Source organism: Periplaneta americana, chromosome 6, assembly GCF_040183065.1.
Source record: "Periplaneta americana isolate PAMFEO1 chromosome 6, P.americana_PAMFEO1_priV1, whole genome shotgun sequence".
Taxonomy (NCBI): domain Eukaryota; kingdom Metazoa; phylum Arthropoda; class Insecta; order Blattodea; family Blattidae; genus Periplaneta; species Periplaneta americana.
The window spans coordinates 127,904,809-127,929,069 of NC_091122.1; the positions used below are offsets into that span (position 1 = coordinate 127,904,809).

General features: G+C 34.3%; 1 protein-coding gene across 2 annotated transcripts in view; it reads right to left on the minus strand.

The window, feature by feature from the left end:
• Positions 1–24,261, minus strand: part of LOC138701721 (uncharacterized) — a 384,144-nt gene that overhangs the window by 335,561 nt on the left and 24,322 nt on the right. For both annotated transcript variants that reach the window (XM_069828923.1, XM_069828922.1), the window contains exons 2-4: positions 22,940–23,067; positions 22,779–22,906; positions 19,832–20,000 (exon numbers count right to left, since the gene is read on the minus strand). The gene's annotated coding sequence lies outside the window, so the exon portion shown is untranslated. The remainder of the gene's footprint in view (positions 1–19,831; positions 20,001–22,778; positions 22,907–22,939; positions 23,068–24,261) is intronic.

Sequence of the window (24,261 nt, forward strand, 5' to 3'; positions counted from 1 at the left end):
CGCCAACACAGAAATCTACGTCTACCGGTGACGGCGCTCCCTACGTACTAACGTACTGCAGCACGCCATAAAATTATCGTCGAAATGGTATTTAAAACAACTCACACACAATACAAATTCTACTTAGTCCTATAATAGTTCACTATTTTGATAATTTAGTGTTACAGACTCAATGGAATCCATCCTTACTCTCAAACGTTTCCAACGTGCTGATTCCCAATTCAGCACGGCTAGTAGTGTCTGCTCATGCGCAGAACAGCACTTCACCTTGCCCAACCGTAATATTTTGTCATGCTTTTCCACACAACACCGTGCTCATTATTGTGCATAGACTTACTAAATAACCGCTAGACCGCTCACTGGCGCTAGTGTTATGCTCCCAATTTGAACAGCCGACGGGTGGCCATTTGTTTGGTTGAGCTGAATAAGTATGTTCGTTCGAGTGCTGCTTTTAATTGCAGCAATGCACACGGATGTAAAGATAAAGAAGGAAGGAATGTTACATTTCACTGATTAGTTAATCTTTAATTTCTATTCCGTATTATGTTACAGAAGATAAACTATTGTACAGGGACATCACTTTATTTGTACTTGCATTTTTATTGTACCTGCGTTTCTGAATGTACTTGACTCCCACCCCTTTCACTAATGCTCCTGCTCCCGTCAGCCACACAAACTTACGACCGCTGTTGCATTCGAAGTCTGCTAGCAGTGAAGTAAACAGTACAGAGTATAGTGTATTTCAGAAATATGGTTGCGTTTTCTATAGAAGAAGGAGCCTATATTATTGAAGCTTATTTCCAGGGGCAGGTATTTATGGAGATTAACTTCATCATTTCTGTTTTTTTTTTAATATTGGTGTCGGCGGAGATTGTTGGAGATTGATTTGTACTCTTGACGGATATTAATGGAAATTTTGAAAAATACAATTATTTTGAAATTGGAGTATTAACTCAGTATGAATATTACTTTCCAAATAATTAATATTAAAGGTTCGTTAGATTCTGGTAAAGGTGCGGTATGGCCAATAGACAATATTTGTTGAATTGAGACTGTATTTAACACACATGCATTAAACACAAAAAAAAAAAACTTGCAGCCCTCAAATTAACACTTTCAAATTATTAGTGAAATGTTGAATTCTCAGTCTTTTTTGTTCACTAATGTAATCAGAACACCTGGAATACCATGCAATGTAGCCTACTTCGATATTATAACAAATTCAAAAGAAAAAATAGTCCGAAAAAAGAACTCAGAATATGAAATTCGCTATAAAACGACACAATAATAATAATTCGCGAATGTGTTCATATTTCGCTATTAGAACTATATTTCGCGATTTGTCGTGATTATTTTATCCGCATATTATTAATCAGAATCACTTAATTCGTAAAGATTAGTAAAAATCTATTGTATATTTATTATGTCGTGATTTTCGTAATCTCCATAAACACCTGCCCCTGCTTATTTCGCACAGGTACGGTGTGTAGCATGACTGAATAACTTTATCTGTGTGGACTGAACAGAAGTGAAATTAGAGTTACCCAAAGTACGGTAATATGCTGAATAAAGTAGCCATTATATATTGAATACAACTGCCTGAAGAGTTGAGTTTGTGAAAAAAAACTGTTACTACTCTACTGTATTTTGATAAAATACCTTAAAAGTAATAAACAAACTGAAAATCGTAATATCGCATTTCTCTATAACATAAATGGATACACTACTTTACTCTCCTCCTATAGCTAGTAAAATGATTTGTTCACATATTGCACTAGTAACACCAAACTCCTGTAATGGAAGGGGGTAACAGTGTTTCCGAGTATAGCCAGGTTAATGTTAAAAATGTTGGTAAAAATAAAGTGATGTCCCTGTACTTCAGATTTCCTCTGAGTAAAGATTCCCTAAAGCCAGCATTTCTCAAACTATGGACCGTGGACCACTTGTCTTCGAGTTCTGCCCTTGTGGTCCTTCAAAAAAGACGGAAGAAAAAATAAAATTCAAAGGAATTGCATATCACACTATAGCTGAAAATCTCTGAGTTTGGAAATGACACACGGTAATCGCCTTTCACTTTTTCTCCCAGTACTGATATTTCATGCAATTTCTGGCGCCACGCCTGTATCCCAGCCAGAGACCACCCGAATTCATAACAGAGGACCAAAGTACCGAACCTTTTCATGTATTGACTTTCTTAATAGTTTTGCCGACACCCATTATGCACATTGAAATGGGGAACGTACAGTACGTCGTACACCAATAATAGAACGTGCCAAATTGCATCTTTACTTGTTGAAAATCGGGCATGTTTCTGCATTCATTTTTTTATTTTTTCTTCCAGATGATGATATAAGAAATTTTAGACTCTGTCTATTTTAAAATCCGATAGGTTTACTTTTTACAATTGTGTGTTTCGTCTCTAAGCGCCATTTCAATTTCTCGAATTTCATATACTCATTCGAAAGCACTTCGTAACAAACAACACACCGAGGTTTTAGTTCACTCTCATTGCCACACCAAGTAAATTCAAGTACCAAGTCATATTTACGAAATTATTTTTTCTTTGACTAGATACTGACTAGATATTTCTTTAATGGCACTCTAACTGATAATACTATATTTCTTCACACTCAGCTTCTGAACTATTAGCACTGCCTAAATCAATAGTATCAGCATGTTCCTTTCTTTTCAAAGATCCGGATCGAAGCCAGTTTTCCAGTATTTATAATAGGCAGTAGTTAACAGAGACATGGAAAACTGCTGTGTGTACCACATAAGAAGGATTTCAAACAGCTAACAAGCAAGCGATGAATCAACAATGCACAGAATTTGTTATAAGTTACTTGTGATTGGCTACAAAAAATATAATTAGAAAAGTATTATAATTAATCAATTCCGTCTTAAAATATAAATATACTGGTATTAAAATATGCTACAAAAATGATAAATTTGCTTTCGAAGGGAACAAGAGTAAGGTGGTCCGTGGAACTGTTCTGACTTAAAAAAGTGGTCCCCACTTCAAAAACGTTTGAGAAATGCTGATGTACAGTATATGCGATGAAGAATTTTTTGTTCGTATAGAGTCTTTGTAATTGTTCTTGGCTTATCTGACCTTGTCTGCACATATTGTTCTTAGACATGTAATATAAACTATTAAACTATTCTGTACGAGAGAAAAAAAGAGAGGGATTGTTTTAAATTATACTTACCGTACTTACTTACTCCCTTTTAAGGAACCCGGAGGCTCAGTGCCGCCCTCACATAAGCCCGCCATTGGTCCCTATCCTGAGCAAAATTAATCCATTCTCTATCATATCCCACCTCCCTTAAATCCATTTTAATATTACCTTTCCATCTATGTCTCGGCCTCCCTAAAGGTCATTTTCCCTCTGGCCTCCCAACTAACACTCTATATGCATTTCTGGATTCGCACATACTGTACGTGCTACATGCCCTGCCCATCTCAAACGTCTGGATTTAATGTTCCTAATTATGTCAGGTGAAGAATACAATGCGTGCAGTTCTGTGTTGTGTAACTTTCTCCATTCTCCTGTAACTTCATCCCGCTTAGCCCCAAATATTTTCCTAAGAACCTTATTCTCAAACACCTTAACCTATGTTCCTCTCTCAAAGTGAGAGTCCAAGTTTCACAACCATACAGAACAACCGGTAATATAACTGTTTTATAAATTCTAACTTTCAGATTTTTCGAGAGCAGTCTGGATGATAAAAGTTTCTCAACCGAATAATAACAGACATTTCCCATATTTATTCTGTGTTTAATTTCCTCCCGAGTATCATTTATATTTGTTACTGTTGCTCCAAGATATTTCAACTTCTCCACCTCTTCAAAAGATAAATTTCCAGTTTTTATATTTCCATTTCGTACAATATTCTGGTCATGAGACATAATCATATACTTTGTCTTTTCGGGATTTACTTCCAAACCTACCTCTTTACTTGCTTCCAGTAAAATTCCCGTGTTTTCCCTAATCGTTTGTGATTTTCTCCTAACATATTCACGTCATCCGCATAGACAAGCAGCTGATGTAACCCGTTCAATTCCAAACCCTCTCTGTTATCCTGGACTTTCCTAATGGCATACTCTAGAGCAAAGTTAAAAAGTAAAGGTGATAGTGCATCTCCTTGCTTTAGCCCACAGTGAATTGGAAACGCATCTGACAGAAACTGACCTATACGAACTCTGCGGTACATTTCACTGAGACACATTTTAATTAATCGAACTAGTTTCTTGGGAATACCAAATTCAATAAAAATATCATACAAAACTTCTCTCTTAACCGAGTCATATGCCTTTTTAAAATCTATGAATAACTGATGTACTGTACCCTTATACTCCCATTTTTTCTCCATTATCTGTCGAATACAAAATATCTGGTCAATAGTTGATCTATTACGTCTAAAATCACATTGATGATCCCCAATAATTTCATCTACGTTCGGAGTTAATCTTCTCAAAAGAATATTGGACAAAATTTTGTACGTCAACAAAAGTGATATTCCTCGAAAGTTACTACAGTTAGTCTTGTCCGCCTTCTTAAAGATAGGTACGATAATGGACTCCATCCATTGTTCTGGTACAATTTCCTTTTCCCATATAGCAAGTACAAGCTTATAAATTTCGTTAGATAATGCGCTTCCATCCTCTTGTATTAATTCTGCTGGAATTTGATCGATACCTGGAGACTTATAATTTTTCAGATTTTCTATCGCAATTTCGACTTCAGAAACTGTGGGTTCGGGTATAAATGGCTCAGCAGTTTGTATTTCAATTTCGTCCCGATCATTTCTATTTGGCCTATGTATATTGTAGTTGTCCAAAATAGTTTTTCCATCTGTTCAGGATTGAATGAGCGTCTGCAAGCAAGTCACCATTCTCATCTTGATCACGTTTACCCTTGCCTGATATCCATTCTTGAATTCCTTTATGCCCTTATATAAATCTCTAATGTTTTATTTTTACTATTTGTTTCTACCTCATTCAATTTTTCCTTCAAGTATTCTCTCTTTTTATTCCTAAGTGTACGTTTTGCTTCCCGTCTCATATTGAAATAATTATCTCTATTCACCTCAACTGGGTCCTGTAAGAATTTCAATTTTGCCTGTTTCCTTCTTTCTACTACCATGCAACAATATTCATCAAACCACGGTTTCTTTTTCTTCGTTTCATAATAACCTATGATTTGTTCAGCTGCAATTTTGATATTATCTCGGATATTTTCCCACATGCTATTGACATCTAACTCTTCCTCAACTTCGTCGGAACTTGCTAATACGGCAAACCTATTTGAAATTTCGACCTGATAATGTTGCTTAGTTTCCTCGTCCTTTAATTTCGGAATATTGATTAAATTATGCCCTATTATAATTTGTAGTAGATCTACAGTTCAAACCCTATACAACTCGGTCCGAAACATCGCGAATATGGGTGTAAAATACTGGAAAGTTCACGGTAAAAGTGGCGAATGACTCGCCAGTGCTATCTAGCGGCAGGGATTGTAGGCAGCGAGGATGAGTGACGAATAGCATGTTGAACTGTGATATGAGCTTTGTTCTTCAGTAAACTCATGATGTCCTAAGGATTATTTTCATTATAGTTGTAGCCTACACAATATCAGTTAAACATGGAAATGTTTGTTCTATGTTTTTTAAAAACTATGCCTAGCAAATTATGCTAGACCTTTCTTTAGATTTCCAAAAGATAGAGATTGGGAGTAGTCATGTAAACACCTGCAGAATATTACTTTTCTATTACAAGATGATGATGATGATGATGATGATGATGATGATTATTATTATTATTAATATTATTATTATTACTATTATTATTATATTTTATTATTACTACTGCTTCTACTACCAGTAGGCTACTACAGTTATTTGCTTTTGTCTTTTAGGTGTGCCATTTTCATACAGGTAAATAAACGCAGACTGACATTAGTTAATGAGATTTAATAGGGCGCGTCAGCTACTATCGCTATTTGCGTCATTATATAAACTTCTTTAAAAAACAAAACACAAACAATATCATAAGCAAAATGCGAGTACTAACTAAAAACACTGTCAACAGTTGTAGACGAAACGTTTAAAATTAGAGGGATGGAGCATAGCTTATTATGTACAAAAATCACAAAATATATTCAGATCACTTTTGATTATCGGATTTCAATAACCATAATTCGAAACATTAGGGATAAGTAAAAACAGAGTGTAATAAATTGGAAAAGTATACCGAAGTTTCAAATCAGTTATAGGACTGTTAATTTTTAATACTCTGTTTTTAATAACAGACTGAAGATAATAGTTATTCCTTCACTGAATTTAACAGCTCCTTCTTCCGAAAATATGAGTCAAAATCAAAGCACAATAAAAGAATCGCGAAGGTCCCAAATAAACATATTAGATCTTGCATCGAGGAAGCTGCGGGTTTTCTGATATTAGACAGAAATGACAGACGATACTCCTCCATTGTGTAATTAGATAGTGCATTAGCAGTGACATATTCTCTATGTTAACTGAAACAGTTACTACACTGTATAAATCTACTTTACATTGTTCATATAAAACACAATTTCTTTATAGTTTCTCCGTATAAAAAATTGAAAGTCTTTACTTTTTTATCCAAATAGTGTGTCATGGGATATGTAACATACGAAATGTGAATTGTTGATTTTGTGAAGAAAGGGACTCATGTTTTTTTCATAATAGGTGATTCAGGTAGTTATTCGGACAAATAATTTGCCTAGTCCTATATTTTAAAGGCATTAATATTTCACTAAATTAAGATCATTTTTTTACGATGCAAGAAATCCTAAAAGATAAAAACTGGCTCAAGCGGAAATGACAGCTCTAAACACAGCAAGTCCAAATGTTAATTTAATTAAAATTGTTCAAGATGATGTATTCATTAGTCACAAGTGTGCATAAAAATAAGGAAATGGGGAAACGATATTCCAGTTGCGATAAAAGTTTTGCCGCAACATTCCATTTATGTTCACCTCAGGGCGAAAGATTTCTAAGAAGAAAATTATGTTTACCAACAGTTAGATCTCTCAAAAATTGACTTTATGAATTTGGTATAGGCCCGGTATAAGTCGCGCCATTTTACAATCAATTATTAAAAATAAAATACGACATTGTACCATTGAATGAAAAGGTTGTAACTATTATTGTTGACGATAAAATGTATTTGAAGGAAAATATAACTTACAATGCTAAAGCAGACACTTTGAGGGATTCATTGAATTAGGTATAGATAGGCATAATCAACAAACTTCAACTGACGTAAAAATTTTAGAAGTGCCATTTGCAAACCAAGCACTGGTTTTCATTATTCGAGGAATGTGCAGAATTTTAAAGGAAACTACGTATGTTATTTTCTATCAAAAGATGCAATGCCTGCAGAAATTTTAAAATCGCATCTGCTTGATGTAAAAGATAACTTACAAGATACAGGCTTCATCCCTAAAGCAGCGACTATGCCGGTATCTTCACTGACAAATATTTCAGTGTGAAAATAAATTGTTACATCAAAAATAAAATGGATAACCATTAGCTAAGAAACGAAATAAACAATCTATGAAAGTTTCTAAATTCATGCATAACTAAATCATACTTACATTTGAAAATACGAGAATTGTTTCATTTCATTTCTGTTCCAATAACTTTGTAACGTCTTATTAATTTAAAATGTTGTGAACCTTGTTACTAAATAAAACTACTGATTTGCATTTTTTATTGACATCAAATGAACAACTCTCCGTTTTTCCTCACGTAACCTAGCACGCCGCAAGAAGTGTATAAACAATCCAAGCCGCTAGATAGCAGCACAAGCCACTTTTCGCCGCCTCTTGCAATACTAAATAGGCAAGCTTTCCAGTATTATTGTAACACTGTAAGAAACATGCCCCCCGAAAATACCTTTATTAAATGATCATATTCCGATATATTATACTGTACCATGGTCAAGCTATGACGGGGGGGAGGAGTTAAATGATGTCCCCCATAACCCCGTTATATGGGGATTCTATGGCTTTGATTGCCCCCCCCCCCAAGGAAACGATTCTCTCTCCGCCTATGATTAGAAGATACAATTATAATTAAATATCTATGGCAGCCAATACCAGATCTCAATATTGTGCAGAAAGCAAAGAATGATAAAAACTATATGTACACTAGAAAATTCATGAGAACAGTGACAGGATAATATGTTCTGCTTCCCTTACCCATTATTCAGTAGCGGTAATTCATGCTCTACGACAGGTGTCAAAGATAAAAGAGGATACATTTCAGAACACGGATGCCTTCCTTCCTTTCCCTCTTACTCCAAAATTCCTATCTTGTGCACACAAAATAAATTAGCTATTGGCACTGAAAAATGCCTTTTCGGAAATATGATGATGTTAATTCGACAAACACAGACAAATCTGCTCTTTTTAGTATTTCAAGATAATTGTTACTGAGGTATCCGTATACTAAAGTTTTCCCAATATTTTGTAGCATTCTATTATTTTCAGGTACGATCCGCCACTGACGTCTACTCTATAATCTGACATAAAAATTAAAAAACTCACTTCGCTCTCTGATAGTTACGCAATCAGGTAGCTGCTAACACACAGAACAAAAAACAGCATATCGTCTTAGAATACTACGAAATGATTTTATCTGAATTCACCCGCAATTTCTATTGCTTTACTTCCATTTCGTTCTGCATATTATCGTACAAACTTATAAAATCCAGTAGGTATTTCATTGAATGTATTAGAGGCAGAATTAACTTGATTTCTAAAACATGATGTGCAAATAAGCCCTATCAATTGAAGAAGTCTTTTTTTTTTTGTCAACTTGAAAGATGTTTCTACTCTACCATACTTATTAGAAGGTATTCATATATGCCAATAAATTATATTGTTGCCTACTTATCTGGAAATAGTCGGTGGAAAACATACATTTCTAGTAGATATGAACAATAATCGAGAAAGCGAGATTAACAGTGCCCGCAAAGCTGAAAACCCATATGACTATATTGTATTACGTCGCGTCCAACGAGTTAGAAGTAAGAATATAGATTGGCGATTGCGCCGCCATCTTTGAAACATTTGAACCTATATCCGCCATGTATTAACTGGTCAACAAGTGGGCGTGGTTCCTATAGGATAATACGGAAAGTGACTGTATAGAACAAGGGTCGTCAGCACAGAGCACTCTGGGGCTAGCCTCTCTTACCTGCGGAAAACGCAGTGCACTATAGTGCTCTCATAGCTGCTAGCGGGTATGCTCTCTATCTCTCCCTGTTGCACGACAGTGCGAACAGGATGGCACCGCGTACCCATTGCACATTTCAGCGAGTGCTGACGATCACTGGTATAGAATATCTTGCATTTTGTAAATCTTATTTTATATCGCATTAACCTATATAGTCCAATTTACTAACATTTCTTTATTTTAGCAGCTGTCAGGAAACCACGCAGCAAAAATTCATCCCATACATCTTACACTAACATCGAAGCTTAAAGATGTGGATACAAGTGGGCATGGTTCCTATAGGATGAGGCTGAAAGGATTGTATATAACGTGTTGATCTTGTGAATTTTATTTTATATTGCAACAACTCATATTTCCCATTCTTACCAGTGGGAAGGAAACCCACATCTTACATTAACATTGAAGCTTTAAGCTGTGGAACTAGTATAGAAATGGGGGATGTGTATGTGTCTAATGCCTATCCTTTCACTTACATGATTCGGGTTCCACACACTGCGGACAGATGGTTGCACTGTGACCCATTTTCAATTTGCACACCACTTCGGCGGGACATACTGTACATGATGAGTATTTCTGAAGAGTTATGTGGTGTACTAGAGTGAGTGTATGTGTAAGTGTAGTGTAGGGAATGGGTGAGGAAGGGAGAAGGTGAAATCCCTTGCTGGCACGTAGCGTATTCCTGTCGAATAGCACCAAGGGAGCCGCCAGGCTAAACTTTCCCGTCCGACGGACGAATCACTATCAACAGTGACACATGCTTTCTCTTCATATGCACTGTGGAGAGATTTGAGATTTAACCAAGGCATATTGGTGGACAATTTAGTGATTGGAAGTTGTGCACCACCATCTCTTCTAGACCTGAGGTAGAAATTTTACATGAAAATTTCTGATCTCACCAGGAATCGAACCCAGGTCGGATAGTCTGAAGGCAGACACGTGACCACAGAGCTAACATGGCGGACATTTATGACAATGATAAAATGGAAAAAAATGCATTTATATAACCAAAAATAAACCTGTTCAGAAATGATAGAAATGTGTTTAATGTAACTTAGGTTTGTAAAAATAGATCAGGATAAAATATGACACGTCAAAGAAACCCGAATCCTAGTAATAAGGAAGGGACGGATGTTGACGACCTAGAAATGACTGAGAAAAATGACCAAAAATATTTTACATTTACTTTAAAATTCCCTAAAAGTGTAATTAAAGTTAATAAATTAAAGGCAAGAGACTGTATATGGGCAAATACGAGTAATAAACACCAGAGGGGATGGTTCTTAAAAGAAAGGAATGTTACTCACTTGTTTCTGTTTTCTCGTATTAAAAAGATTCTCAATTAATATAAATTTAATTCATGGATGATCATAGCTGTATTGCAACACAGAATAACATGATGTTTAAATTATAAAACTAACATATATTCAAAGCAACGACAATAACAAAACGTATTATACCAATTTTTATTTCTTCTTTTGGGACGTGGCGGTCACTGCATGCATGAAGTTTAAAGATATGAAAAAAATAAATCCTACTTTAGGGCTATCTTAAACTGTAGAATGTTACAGTTGAGAGTTTGATAAAACATAACGTCATTGATGGTTTCAATAATGCTTTATTTTGAATACAACTGCACTGAATATATACAACATAACTTCATTTTTACCACATAATATGTAGTACATAAATATTTCTATTACTGAAATTTTTATGATCTATAATTTTGAATCGATGCGATAAAGATATATACTTTTAAATTATTACTCATTATTATTTTGTTTCTTGCTGTCTCCCATGCAAATAAATTTTAAGTAGCAGAGTTCTTACGCGCTTGTGGGCCGAGGGCTGAAAAATAGTAATAGGTTGCATTCAACTCTATTTCCATGTAAAATCTACCCTTACGAAATTCTTAGTCAACTTATGTGATCACTATAACCAACAAAGGAACGTTAGTGTCGTGAGTAATGAAAATATTAAGCACTGGAAAGGAGCAATAATTATATTTGTATAAGATTGTCGGAAAATAAAACGAAACTTTACAAAATGGTATAAAAATCAATACGAAATGGAGAGAATTATTTGTAATTACCTCCCCATCCATGGACAAAAATGGAAGTAATACGATAAATCTTAAGGGAAGGCACAGGTGAAATTTTGGCAAAAATGTGACAAAAATGCGATTCTCAAAGACCAATGATACCAGAATAAAATTATGTTTGAGTGTCATTCCACAAAAATGCGACATTTTCACGAAAAATAAAAATCTCACGAATCTCTGCTTGTTATATGTCATTTTTTTCGTTATGATCCGAATTTTTTGAATCTGAAAACACTCATTGTGTAACAACACGTATGTGGGAGAAAAAGCACCAAGAAATCTGTGGTTTAAGAGCGCGAAATTATCTACTAGAAATCACATATTTGAATGCATATTTAAGGCAAATAAAACATTACTTCTGTATGTTAAATGCAATTAATAATGAAGTGAGGACCTTTGTTAATAATTACAATGCACAGAAACCGTAATACAATGATTATTTCGTGCTTTATTGCAATTATTACAAGGAAAGGTTGAGAGTTCGTGTGTCACGCTCAAATGGACATTTGTTTATATTTCTTCAAAACCATTTAATTTTTTCATGTTTCATAAATGTAAAAGTGAGAAACATCACATAACAATCAACTTCTTATATGGACAACATTTTGATTTCTGTACGTATTCTACAAGAAAAACACTGACACACGGAACACAATGACAAAAATGTTATGTTCGTGTGTCACTAAAGTTTATCCTAAAATCCAGTTACAAATTTTGTTGTTATTGGAAGTCTTTACGTCTAAACATAATTAGTAGTGGAATTTCAAATACTTATTGTTGATTTAGATAATTGTGTGTGCGTTTTTTTCAATGTACATAAACTATAAGTTAAACACTCTTGAAAATATGTGTTCCATAACACTGTTATAAGGGGGAAAGGAACTGGCCACGCTATCCCATTATCTCCTGGCCTAGTTGCCTCATAAGTGATGCCTTCTTGGTATCACTTGTGAGGTTCACACCTGTCTTTGGACAGACTAAACAACAACTGTTGTAAAAATATAGTGTGTAGGCCTAAAATTAGCATAAGACAATTTATGCCTAAAGTTCGTATAAAATATTTATTATTTTTTTAATTCCTTAAATTAAAAACTTAAAAAATTGGTTTATGTTAATTTATTTCATATTAAAAACAAGCTTAAGCAGTACATTTATATCGTAAACAGGTAGCCACCATACTAGGCCTGTGTATAAATAAATTGGTGTAATTATTTGCACATTAGGTAAATGGTACTAAATTTCTGATATTAATTTAAAATCGTTTTATTTAATAACATTAATTAATTTACCGTAGGTATCATTTAGCAATTCTAAAAGTTAGGCCATTTTAAATCTATATTAGTTTTTCTATTGATATAAATATTAATACATTTTGAACATTTTTTGATAGTATTTTCAAGAATTAAAGTTGGGCTGATTACTTGGTTGGGGTTTTCCGAGGTTTTCTCCAACCATAATGCGAATGTCAGGTAATCTAATGGCGAATTCTCGGCCTCATCTCGTCAAATACCATTTTGCTATCACCAATCCCATTGACACTAAATAACCTAGTGATTGATACAGTGTCATTAAATGACCAAGTAAAAATAGCCGTCAAATATAGGCTACATAAGAAGTTACAAAATCTTGTGGTGGCGAAGAATTGAAAGTGTCTGTGATGTCCAAGGAAGGGAAGTACTACAAATGGTTGACATATTGGTATATTCGTCACATGACATTACACAGGAAATATCACCACATATGGTTGTAAACAACCGTGGATATTTCAATTTAAAAGTGTATTTTAGTGTAATCTAGTGTTGTTTTGTATAATAAGAACTGTAGGCATAGTGTATAAGTCTTCCACAAGAAGTGATGTATTTATAGTGCATTTAAAACAATTAGTAACCAACATGACAGAAATGTTCGTATGTCACAACACATTTGCAATATTTTGTTTTTTAATGGCACTGTTAATTTTTTTTATGCTCGACCATGCCGAAATGTAGTAATTATACAACTGGTAGCAGACCTTTAATGCATGTCATTAAAGTACACCTACTCAATAAAGGTCAGGTCTTTCAGCCAATGACGACTCAGGTTACAACTGTTCAGCCAATGACAGGTCAGCTTTCTACCGTTATAAAACCGCAAGTATCGATTATTTTCGGATATGCAATCGAAAGAGAATTAGCGAAAAGTCACGGAGGCTGGAAATCCAATACTGTCGCAGAAGGTTATGTTCCGTTACTATAATAATTAGCGTTAATTGTAAATAATATTCAAATAAATTCAATTTGTCATCTCGTTTTTCAATGCCTAATTTAATTTCAGTGTTATCTCTGTAGGTTCTTATGGCCTAGCAAGGTCAATGTGGACATCTGTTCCTCGGAAAAAATCAATACTTTCGCGTCTGCGCACATCTCACAACATATGGGACATTGCTCAAAAGTTAATAAAATCAAGTTAGAAATATGGTCGAGCATAAAAAGTCGTATGAAACTCGCCTATAATGGTAATTAAGAACTCGTATGAAAATTATAAAACTCGCTTGCACTCGTTTCATAAATATCCATACTCACTTCTTAATTACCTTCATTATAGGCTCGTTGCATAATGTACTATTAAAGTTCGTGATTTAGCAGTTATATGTACTACACAAGTGTCTTAATTGTTTGGAAATCAACAGAATGCATTTACGTCATTTGGCACAATAATATGAACATTTTCCATTTTGGTAATAAATCTAGTGGCAAGAAAATGTTCGTGTGTCACACTATACAATATTTAATATTTTTTGCATTATTAATTATTCCTTTTCATTAAGAATTTTTGTTTACATTTAGGAATACTTATGTTAAAAGACAGTAATGTCTTTTTCATGAATTAGGCCTACTAAGTATTTAATTAAATATCCTTTGAAGATCATAGTTAGGTACTTAAAAAATGTTACGCGTGTCATTATGGAATGACATATGACATATTTCCTTATTAAGATGAAATAAATGGCAGGAATTTTTTTCAACATGATTTTCTTTAATTTTCGACGTGTGGAACCATTTATATATTAATTAATTAAATTGATTACAATATCTCCAAAACCATCAAAGCTAGATAAAAGAGATTTTGCACAATGTAACTGACATATAAAAGTAGCATGTGATAAAAATTTCAGCTCAACAGATTGAAAACTATAAGATTTAGTAATTTCACCTATGCCTTCCTTAATACAGAACATTTGTATGTGTGTGCGTGCGTGTTTTTTCTCTATAAAAATCTACACGCTTTGACCGACATTTACGAAAGTATTATTGAGTTTTCCAAAAATGTAGGCCTAAGATTCGTAAATTGGAACGCAATGTCAATTATCAACATTAGTTTCAAAAGTAATTACTAGGGAAATAGACATTTATTCAATTATCAAATGTTGTTTTTGTTTTCTAATGCCAGGCGGTTGACAATAAATACTTTTGACCTCTTGCACTCCAGTATTTTTCAAAGATATTATCATGGCCAGCCAATGAAACACAGATTTCGAGGTGTTCCGAATCCATTTCTTGGTTTGAGTTGCACAATGGGCAGTTAGGGGACTGATATATTCCAATTCTATGCAGGTGTTTAGCCAAACAATCATGGCCTGTTGCCAATCTAAATGCAGCTACAGACGATTTGCGTGGTAAATCGGGAATTAACTGTGGATTATGATGCAGAGAGTTCCATTTTTTCCCTTGAGCTTGTGTTATCAAATTTTGTTTGTTGAAGTCTAAGTATGTAGATTTAATAAATCTTTTCACAGAGTAATACGTAGATTTAGTAACAGATCTGTAAGTAGCAGTGCTGCCCTTCTTTGCTAAAGCATCCGCATTCTCGTATCCCAGGATTCCACAATGGGATGGTATCCATTGGAATACAATTCTTTTATTGAGTGATATTAATTGAGAGAGCATTTTAGTTATTTCTGCTGTTTGAGATGAAGGTGTGTGTTAGAGACTATTGATAGAATAGCTGCTTTGAGTCTGACAATATAACTGCATTCTTAAATTTATTGATGTGGCATAGAATATTATCAAATGTCGAATTAACCTATTTCCCTTGTATTACTATTTGAAAAACTTTTGACTCATACAGAAGTTTCTGATCTATATTTTCTATTAGTACGTTAATTACTACATTACTGACATCAAGTAGCATGATAAAAAATGGTGACATTTAAACTGCCTACTTTCAATTGTTCCTGAGAAAATGGGAACACAAGCAAAGAAATTTAATTTTTTGAAAACCGAATACACAGACGAACACGTGGGAAGAACACAGTCGCAACATTAAAGTTCAAATCCTATTACAAAAACGCAGCCAACATAGTAGGTATAGAATGAAGTTTCAGTTACAGAATTAATAAAAACAAGAGGAAGATGATGTTTAAGCGAAAGAGTTTTGAAATTAATATTCTCGGAAAAAGTAAAGATTTGTGATTTTTATACTGACTATTACACTCTTACTACGTCATACTACTGTTGACCAATGAAACGGTACAAAAGGACGTCTTTCAACCAATCATGGCTGCTTATCGCACAATTTTATCGCGTCCCTAGCATTTGTTTAATTTTATCGTGTCCCTAGCATTTGTTTCTTTATTTGCCAACATTTCAAACTGCAAATTCTCTACGGTACTATGAAACATGCTTTGTGATCGCCATTTGTTTATAGCATCGACAGTCAACTGAAAATGGCAGCTCCGTTCAAACGTTTTGGTGAAGCTAACATTAGTGAAATAGATCAAATGATAGACAGAACGACACCAAACAACACAAAGAGAAACAGAAACAGTATTTGGAGCCAGTTTAATCAATTTTGTATTGAGCGGGAACATAAACTGTTAGGTGACACTCCAGTTGAACAGATCGCTACAATTATGAAAGACTGGGCCATCAATATGCGAAAGGGAGACGGACAAGAGTATAAAGAATACTCTGTAAAAACCATATGGAATGTTACAGCAAAAATTCTGCAAGAAAATTACTATGAACGATATAAACGTAAGTTCAACCCATTTTCTGACATAGAATTTAAGTGTGCCAGAGATGCCAGAAATACCAAAAGAAAACAGCTTCAGAACCTACCAGAAAAAAGAAAGAAAAGTGCTGTAGCACTAAAAAGTGATGAATATAATTCTATTGTAGAAACTTGTGACGAAAATACTCCACTGGGTTTGGAAATGAAATTTTTTCACATTGCGTCACTGGAATTGGCTTGGCGTGGAGGAAAAGCGGTGAAGTGTCTTACACATCATTTCCAGGAAGAACTGAAAAACGATGGCACTCCATCAGGAAGAATCATTTACAACTCTATATTTTCAAAAACTTGTCAAGGTGGTGACCACAAGTTAGAAGACACGAAGTGGCTTATTCCCAATAAGGAAAACACAGACAGATGTCCTGTAAGACTTTATAAATTATTAACAGAGAAACATAAGTCCAGTGCAATATTAAAAACTGATCGTTTTTTCCTTACTCCCAATCCTACATATAACATTTCTGGGGTATGGTATAAAAACTGTCCTGTTGGGCAAAATGAAATTTCAAAATGGACTAAGTTATCTGCACAAAAAGCTGGTCTGGACGTCAAAAAACACAAAATTACAAACCACTCCGGTCGATGCACAGCAGTTTCAAATATGACTCGCATTGGCATTCAAGAACAAGAATTAATACAGATCACTGGTCATAGCAATGCATCTTCCCTGAAACCCTACTTACAAATAAATGAAGAGCACCATTCGGAAATCCTGCGTAAGTTGAGGAATACACCATGTACATCAACCAGTTCCACTTTTACGCACACGTCCACTGTAACATCAACTGAACCACCAACCACTAAAACATTCAAATTTGAAAATTGTGCTTTCAATAATTGTTCCTTTTAAAATTATTCATGTTTATTTTTTATTTCATCATCCTTTATTAAAACTTTTCTTATTCCATCATTCCTAATTATAACTTTTCACACACTTGTTTATTATATTTAGGTTATGTTATAGCTTCTGCTGTGTGATACTATGGATAGTCACCTATCGAAGATTGTTTAATACTAAGATTTATTGAAAATCATTTGTCAAGTGACGTTGATTATTGGGATCCGGATAATTGAAGTGGAATTAACTGTTTTAATAAAAGTGAAATTGAATCAACAAAGCATTCTTGACTAGTAATCTCCATAGAGTTCAATGAAGATTCTATAGTTGACACGACTGATAACCTAGATCTAGGCTGATAACAAGAAAACAGCTATCCAGATGGCGGTGAGCTAATCATAACACACTATAGCCATCTAGCGGAATACAATGGTACAGTAATACATTTGAAGACAGTTCAGTATTTTCGTAAGTCAATATTTTATTGTATTAGAGTACTTTGTTACTTCTAATCTTTATATAATTTCTTCTAATCGTGTAATAGTCAATTAAATCCCACTCGAGTTTTGATTTTCTCTAGATAAATCAAACCTCTAGTGAGATTACTGTTGATAAAAATCAAGTAACATTAACACAATACGTAACTGCATCATAAAAATGTAGCTACGTAGTTTTATCAATTACTTTAGAAAACCTGAAAGTACGTTCTAAACATAAAATATGAATATTTAAACTCCCTTGCGGCCGTTGACTATTTGTACATTTAAAGTCAGATCGAAGATACTTACAACACAAGTACTATCAATTTTCTTGTCTACAGCTTCTACTAATTGACGCTATTCCATTTTTTCATTCTCTATGGAATTCGCATTCATCGCTCAACACGTCACAATACCGTCTTGAACAATGCAAATCAAGGCTTCTAAACTTATCATAGGTTGCATTATTATTGAGCTTGTTGGCAAGGGATCGACGGGGAAAGGAGAGCGCTTCTGACGTCACAAGATAGCTAAGCGCGCCAAAGCTCAAATGATTCAAAGCAGTATCTCGTGTTTTTTCTTGTTTATGTTGTTTTGAATGCATTATGCCAGGTCAAAGATGTACTGTTGCAGTATGCAACAATTCTAACGATAAAAATAAAGAGTTGTCTCTCTTTACCATTCCTAAAGATTTAGAGATTTGAAAAAAAAAAAAAAAAAAAAAAGTGGGTAATTGCGTGCAAAAGACAGGATAAATTCAATCCTGATGCAAGCAGATTATGCTCTGATCATTTTAAACATGACGATTTTTTTCCTGATTTTTGAGCAGCTTTAATGAAAATAAAGCCGAAACGACCGACAATGTTAAAGCTTATAGGCAAGTTTAAATAAATCACATAGGTCTATATAAGTAGCCTATGTTAATACCAGCTTTATATAATGGTTCATCTATGCTAACCTACAAATTATTTTCTTTCTTTTGTAATCATGCTACTTATATAAAAAATACTAACTACTAATACTACTACTAATACTAACAGTTGCATACCAAAGGGGTGGAGGGTTAACGACTGATACCAGTGATGTTTTTTCACTATAATTCTCATTATATTGATTTTATATTAACGATTTATGATATTTTGTCATTATGCCATAATCAGTGGGTTAATCATAATAGCCTCCAGTGACAGTTCACTGTTGAGTTATAATGATTTTTGTAAATGAACGTGTTGTTGACATTTCATTACCGGTACATGCGCCTTTTTCCAAACTTTAGAATGAGGTATTAACATCAATCAATGTTAGATTTTTTATAAATATCCATTTAAAACAAAAACACCACCATCTTGGCCCTCTTTAATTTTAGTATATTATTCTTTCTTTTGAAGGTTTAACCATGCCATCACCAGCATGGCTAAGTAGTTTCAATAATACTGAAAAATTCTACAATGAGTATCATGGCAAGAACACGATTAAAAAGGGGCGGAATATTATAAAAAGAACCAAAGAATATGTGGCAATGTTCGTACATAACGTTCCACGTGAAATTTTATTGTTGATTGTACAGTCAAAACTAGGTTCTTTATACGACTCAAGTATGTGAACACAAGACTGGAAACAAGCAGACGAAAACGGATGACAGACACTGAGAGCAGACGAATTGTTAAGAAATACAGAAAAATAATGCAGTGACAAGTTAAGTACAGCTTATATACACGGTATAAACACTTTCAACGTATTTATTTTGTTTCATGACACGTACACACTTGGTTTATACCCCATGTAATGTTTTTATTTGAGGTGATTATGTTTAAAATGTACGCTGATCAATTTGAAAATAAAGGACCAATCAGCATGGACTCTTCGCGCGTCATCAGCCAACTAGTTATTTGATTGGCTAATGGAAACTGAGATAACCTATTGAATGTATAGAAGCCTTGGCTTATGCTGTCCACATGAGATAAGCAATCTGAGAACAGTTAATTGGAAAATCTCAAGTGTACCAAGTTCAGCAATACTTGTTACCAAGCAACTAAAAAGGAGGCTTCCTAAGAGTACTTAAGATCTCTATACACTTACTAATGAGGAAGATTTCATATGTTGTTCCACCGATGAGAGCAAATGTGGTGTAGATTAAGTCCTCCAGCTTGAAGGGTTCAAGGTGCCGTACCCAGCGTCAAAGATGGTCCACACTTATAATTCAGACTGGTTTTATCAATTTGTACCTCCTCATCCAGGAACTGAGACACTGGAAGGCACAGCAGAAAAGTATGAGAAACAATCAAATGAAGGAAAGAAATTAATTGCAAAATAAAGATCCTACACACTTGTGTATAAATACAAAATAAGTAGAAGTTGGATGTCAGTGCCTTAAAATTACAATAATATTACCAAAAAACGTTATTACATTTACATTAAAATGCCAAACTTCTAATAAAATGATCATAAAAGTTAATAAAATACAGGCAAGTGACTATATATGGAGTGATAATGAACACAAACAAAAGCATATAGTTTACGAAAGAAATCAAAATAAGACCTTGTGTCTGTTTTTATTGTATTATTACAAATTTATAGATGATCATGATTGTAACCTATACTGCAACATAGAATAGCACCTCATTTTTAAACTAGTATTTATTCTAGTAACGAAAATCACAAAACGTTCTATAGAAGTTTTTATTTCTTCTTTAGGCTGAGGTATGTATGTGTGAAAATGGTGATATATAAAAAGGATAAAATCCTGCTTTAATACGATTTTAAATCGTTATTTCTCATTACTTGCATTGGCATAAGATATAACTTCATCGATGGTTTCAATATTTATTTCATTTGAATATAAACTGTATTGGATCAATGCATGTACAACATAATTGTTGGCAAAGTGGAAAACATTGTAAGTCCTGAGAACATTCTTATGATTTCAGAGGTTTTCTACTTTTGCCAACAATATTATTACTACATGTTATGTATATAGTATTGATGTTTCTATTATATAAATTTTAATTATGAGCCATTTTAAATTACTGATGAAAACAAATTAACATATAAAATCTACCACCGCCACATTCTTTGTCAGTTTATCACAGCATTATCACCACCTACTCAAGGTCAGTTTCCTTAGCAAATAAAATATTTTTGCAGTATAAAAGCAGCAACTATGATTTGTACGTAAGACTGCAAGAAAATTAAATGAAATTTGAAAAAATTCTATAAAAAATCTATAAGAACTGAAGAAAAATATTTTTAATGGACCATAGAATGAAAAAATTACCTATTGGAAAATTTAAAAAACAAATAAATACTTACTTACTGGCTTTTAAGGAACCCGGAGGTTCATTGCCGCCCTCACATAAGCCCGCCATAGGTCCCTATCCTGAGCAACATTAATCCAGTCTCTATCATCATATCCCACCTCCCTCAAATCCATTTTAATATTATCTTCCCATCTACGTCTCGGCCTCCCCAAAGGTCTTTTTCCCTCCAGCCTCCCAACTAACACTCTATATGCATTTCTAGATTCGCCCATACGTGCTACATGCCCTGCCCCTCAAATGTCTGGATTTAATGTTCCTAATTATGTCAGGTGAAGAATACAATGCATGCAGTTCTGAGTTGTGTAACTTTCTCCATTCTCCTGTAACTTCATCCCTCTTAGCCCCAAATATTTTCTGAAGCACCTTATTCTCAAACACCCTTAACCTATGTTCCTCTCTCAAAGTGAGAGTCCAAGTTTCACAACTATAGAGAACAACCAGTAATATAACTGTTTTATAAATTCTAACTTTCAAATTTTTTGACAGCAGACTGGATGATAAAAGATTCTCAACCGAATAATAACAGGCATTTCCCATATTTATTCTATGTTTAATTTCCTCCCGAGTATCATTTATATTTGTTACTGATGCTCCCAGATATTTGAATTTTTCCACCTCTTCAAAAGATAAATTTTCAATTTTTATATTTCCATTTCGTACAATATTCCCGTCACGAGATTTTCGGGATTTACTTCTAAACCTATCTCTTTATTTGCTTCAAGTAAAATTCCCGTGTTTTCCCTAATCGTTTGTGGATTTTCTCCTAACATATTCACATCAACCGCATAGACAAGAAGCTGACGTAACCCATTCAATTCCAAACCCTCTCTGTTAATAAATAAATAAATAAAATTAAACACAAATGTTACATATTTCGTTTTGTTTCAACATAAAATGAATTATTGCATAAAAGTTAAAAGAATTTTGACATAAGGAGAAAAAGTATAATGTTTATATTATATGCGGATGACCAAGTAATCATCGCCAATAATGAGAATAATTTACAGAAAGCGGTACATGAACTTAAAAAAATAGTTGAAACATATAATTTAAAAATATCGACATCAAAAACTAAAGTAATGGCATTCAAAGGTATAAATCCTGTAAGATCCAAGATAGTCATTAATAACACTCCTATTGAACAGATTCACAGCTTCACTTTCTTGGGATGTGATATATCTTACCATGGTGAAACTGAAATTAACGGAAAAATTGCAAAATTTAATAAAATGAACGGCACAACACTTAAACGAAAAGTAAGGAAGGAAACTATAATGAAGTTTTATACAGTGATAGCGATACCAACATGCTCGTATGGCAGCGAGACATGGACCATGACGAAGAGAGGTATATCTAGATTGCAGGCAGCAGAAATGAGATTCCTAAGAGCAACGGTTGAATATAGTTTAACGGATAGAAAAGAAATACAGATATTAGAAAGGAACTCAATGCTGAAAACTTAACAAAGAAAGTAAAAGAATATAGAAGTTCTTGGTCACAGCATGTTCAAATGAATAATGACCGTATTCCGAAACAAATAATGGAAAACAAGCCAAAGGGAAGAAGAAGTTTAGGCCGTCCAAGGAAACGCTGGATAGACCAGCAAATAGAGGCATAACAGGCGATAAGCCTAAATACTTGAAGATAAGAAGAAGTTAAAAGAAAAATAATGCCATTTCATAAATATCCGCTCCTTAAAAATAACATACCTTTCACTGTCTCTTCTCCAGCGAACTAGATTCCCTACCAGTAAGTGTCCACAAGATATCCACTGCAGGAAGATGGAGATGCCAATAAAACCTGTGATTATGACAGCGATCTCCTTCAGCTTCACCACCTGTAACGATAGACAAAGCCAAAAATAACATACCTTTCACTGTCTCTTCTCCAGTGAACTAGATTCCCTACCAGGAAGTGTCCACAAGACATCCACTGCAGGAAGATGGAGATGCCAACAAAACCTGTGATTATGACAGCGATCTCCTTTAGCTTCACCACCTGCAACGATAGACAAAGCCAAAAATAACATACCTTTCACTGTATCTTCTCCAGTGAACTAGATTCCCTACCAGGAAGTGTCCACAAGACATCCACTGCAGGAAGATGGAGATGCCAACAAAACCTGTGATTATGACAGCAATCTCCTTCAGCTTCACCACCTGCAACAATAGACAAAGCCCAAAATAACATACCATAGTGTAGCAGGCCTACGACTTTGTGACTGTACTTCATGTTACGAAGATGTATTGCTGTTATGCCAGAGGAAATAGAAGTGTCATGAAAAAGGCATTTCTATAACAAATTGGTCTTGGATGTGCCTTGCTGTCCTGATTTGTACAGAAATATTTGTTTCTACAAATATCATATTAAGAATTATTTTAATATCTGTGAGTCACATATTTTACCATTTATTAAAAACACCATTATGCAAGGCAAAATCTGTCCCAAAATACTTTTTATGAAAGCCTAATTGCTCAAGTACAGAATAATGTTGTTCTTCTAGTAAGTGAACTTAATAATTTGTCAACTGTATATATGAAATTTTCTACATTCTTTACTGCACAATATTTCCTCAAAAAAAAAAAATTGTCAAACATAACTATTACAGACATTTCAACTCTAATTCGTTGTCTCTTATCTCGCAGTACATAATTTTAGAACATAAACAGACTAATCATTCTTTTTAGCTTATTTAGTCTACTTCAGTCTTCTTGGTTGATGTTATACCACCAGCATTCCATTGTAAGATGTTTAGTTGATTCTGTACCTACCATTAAAGTAGTCCCCGTCTGGAGATCTGATAATGGAGGACTATTTTACCTCCGGATAATTTTACCTTAATGGTACTCATTTCATATAGGAGTGAAAATGGCAAGTTGTAGCCGATTTAAGTGAACGCCATATTTTAACGTTTTGGTGGCTACTTCATTCACACACAACCCCCAGAATATTTGGAGGACCACACCTGTTGTTGGTCGACGGGTCCATTGGACCTAGCTGGGAGATCTTGTTGATCACCAGCTTTCCCTTCTTAAGCCACTGGAGGACGATTTTAGTGCCATAGCAGGTCAGCACTAGGAACAGAAAAGTAGAAAGAGGAGGAAGGATAGGGAAATGAACCCCTAGGCCTCGAATGCTCTAATGCCATCGGGGTCAAAGAAAGTAAGAGTTCAGTCAGAGGACTGGATAGGA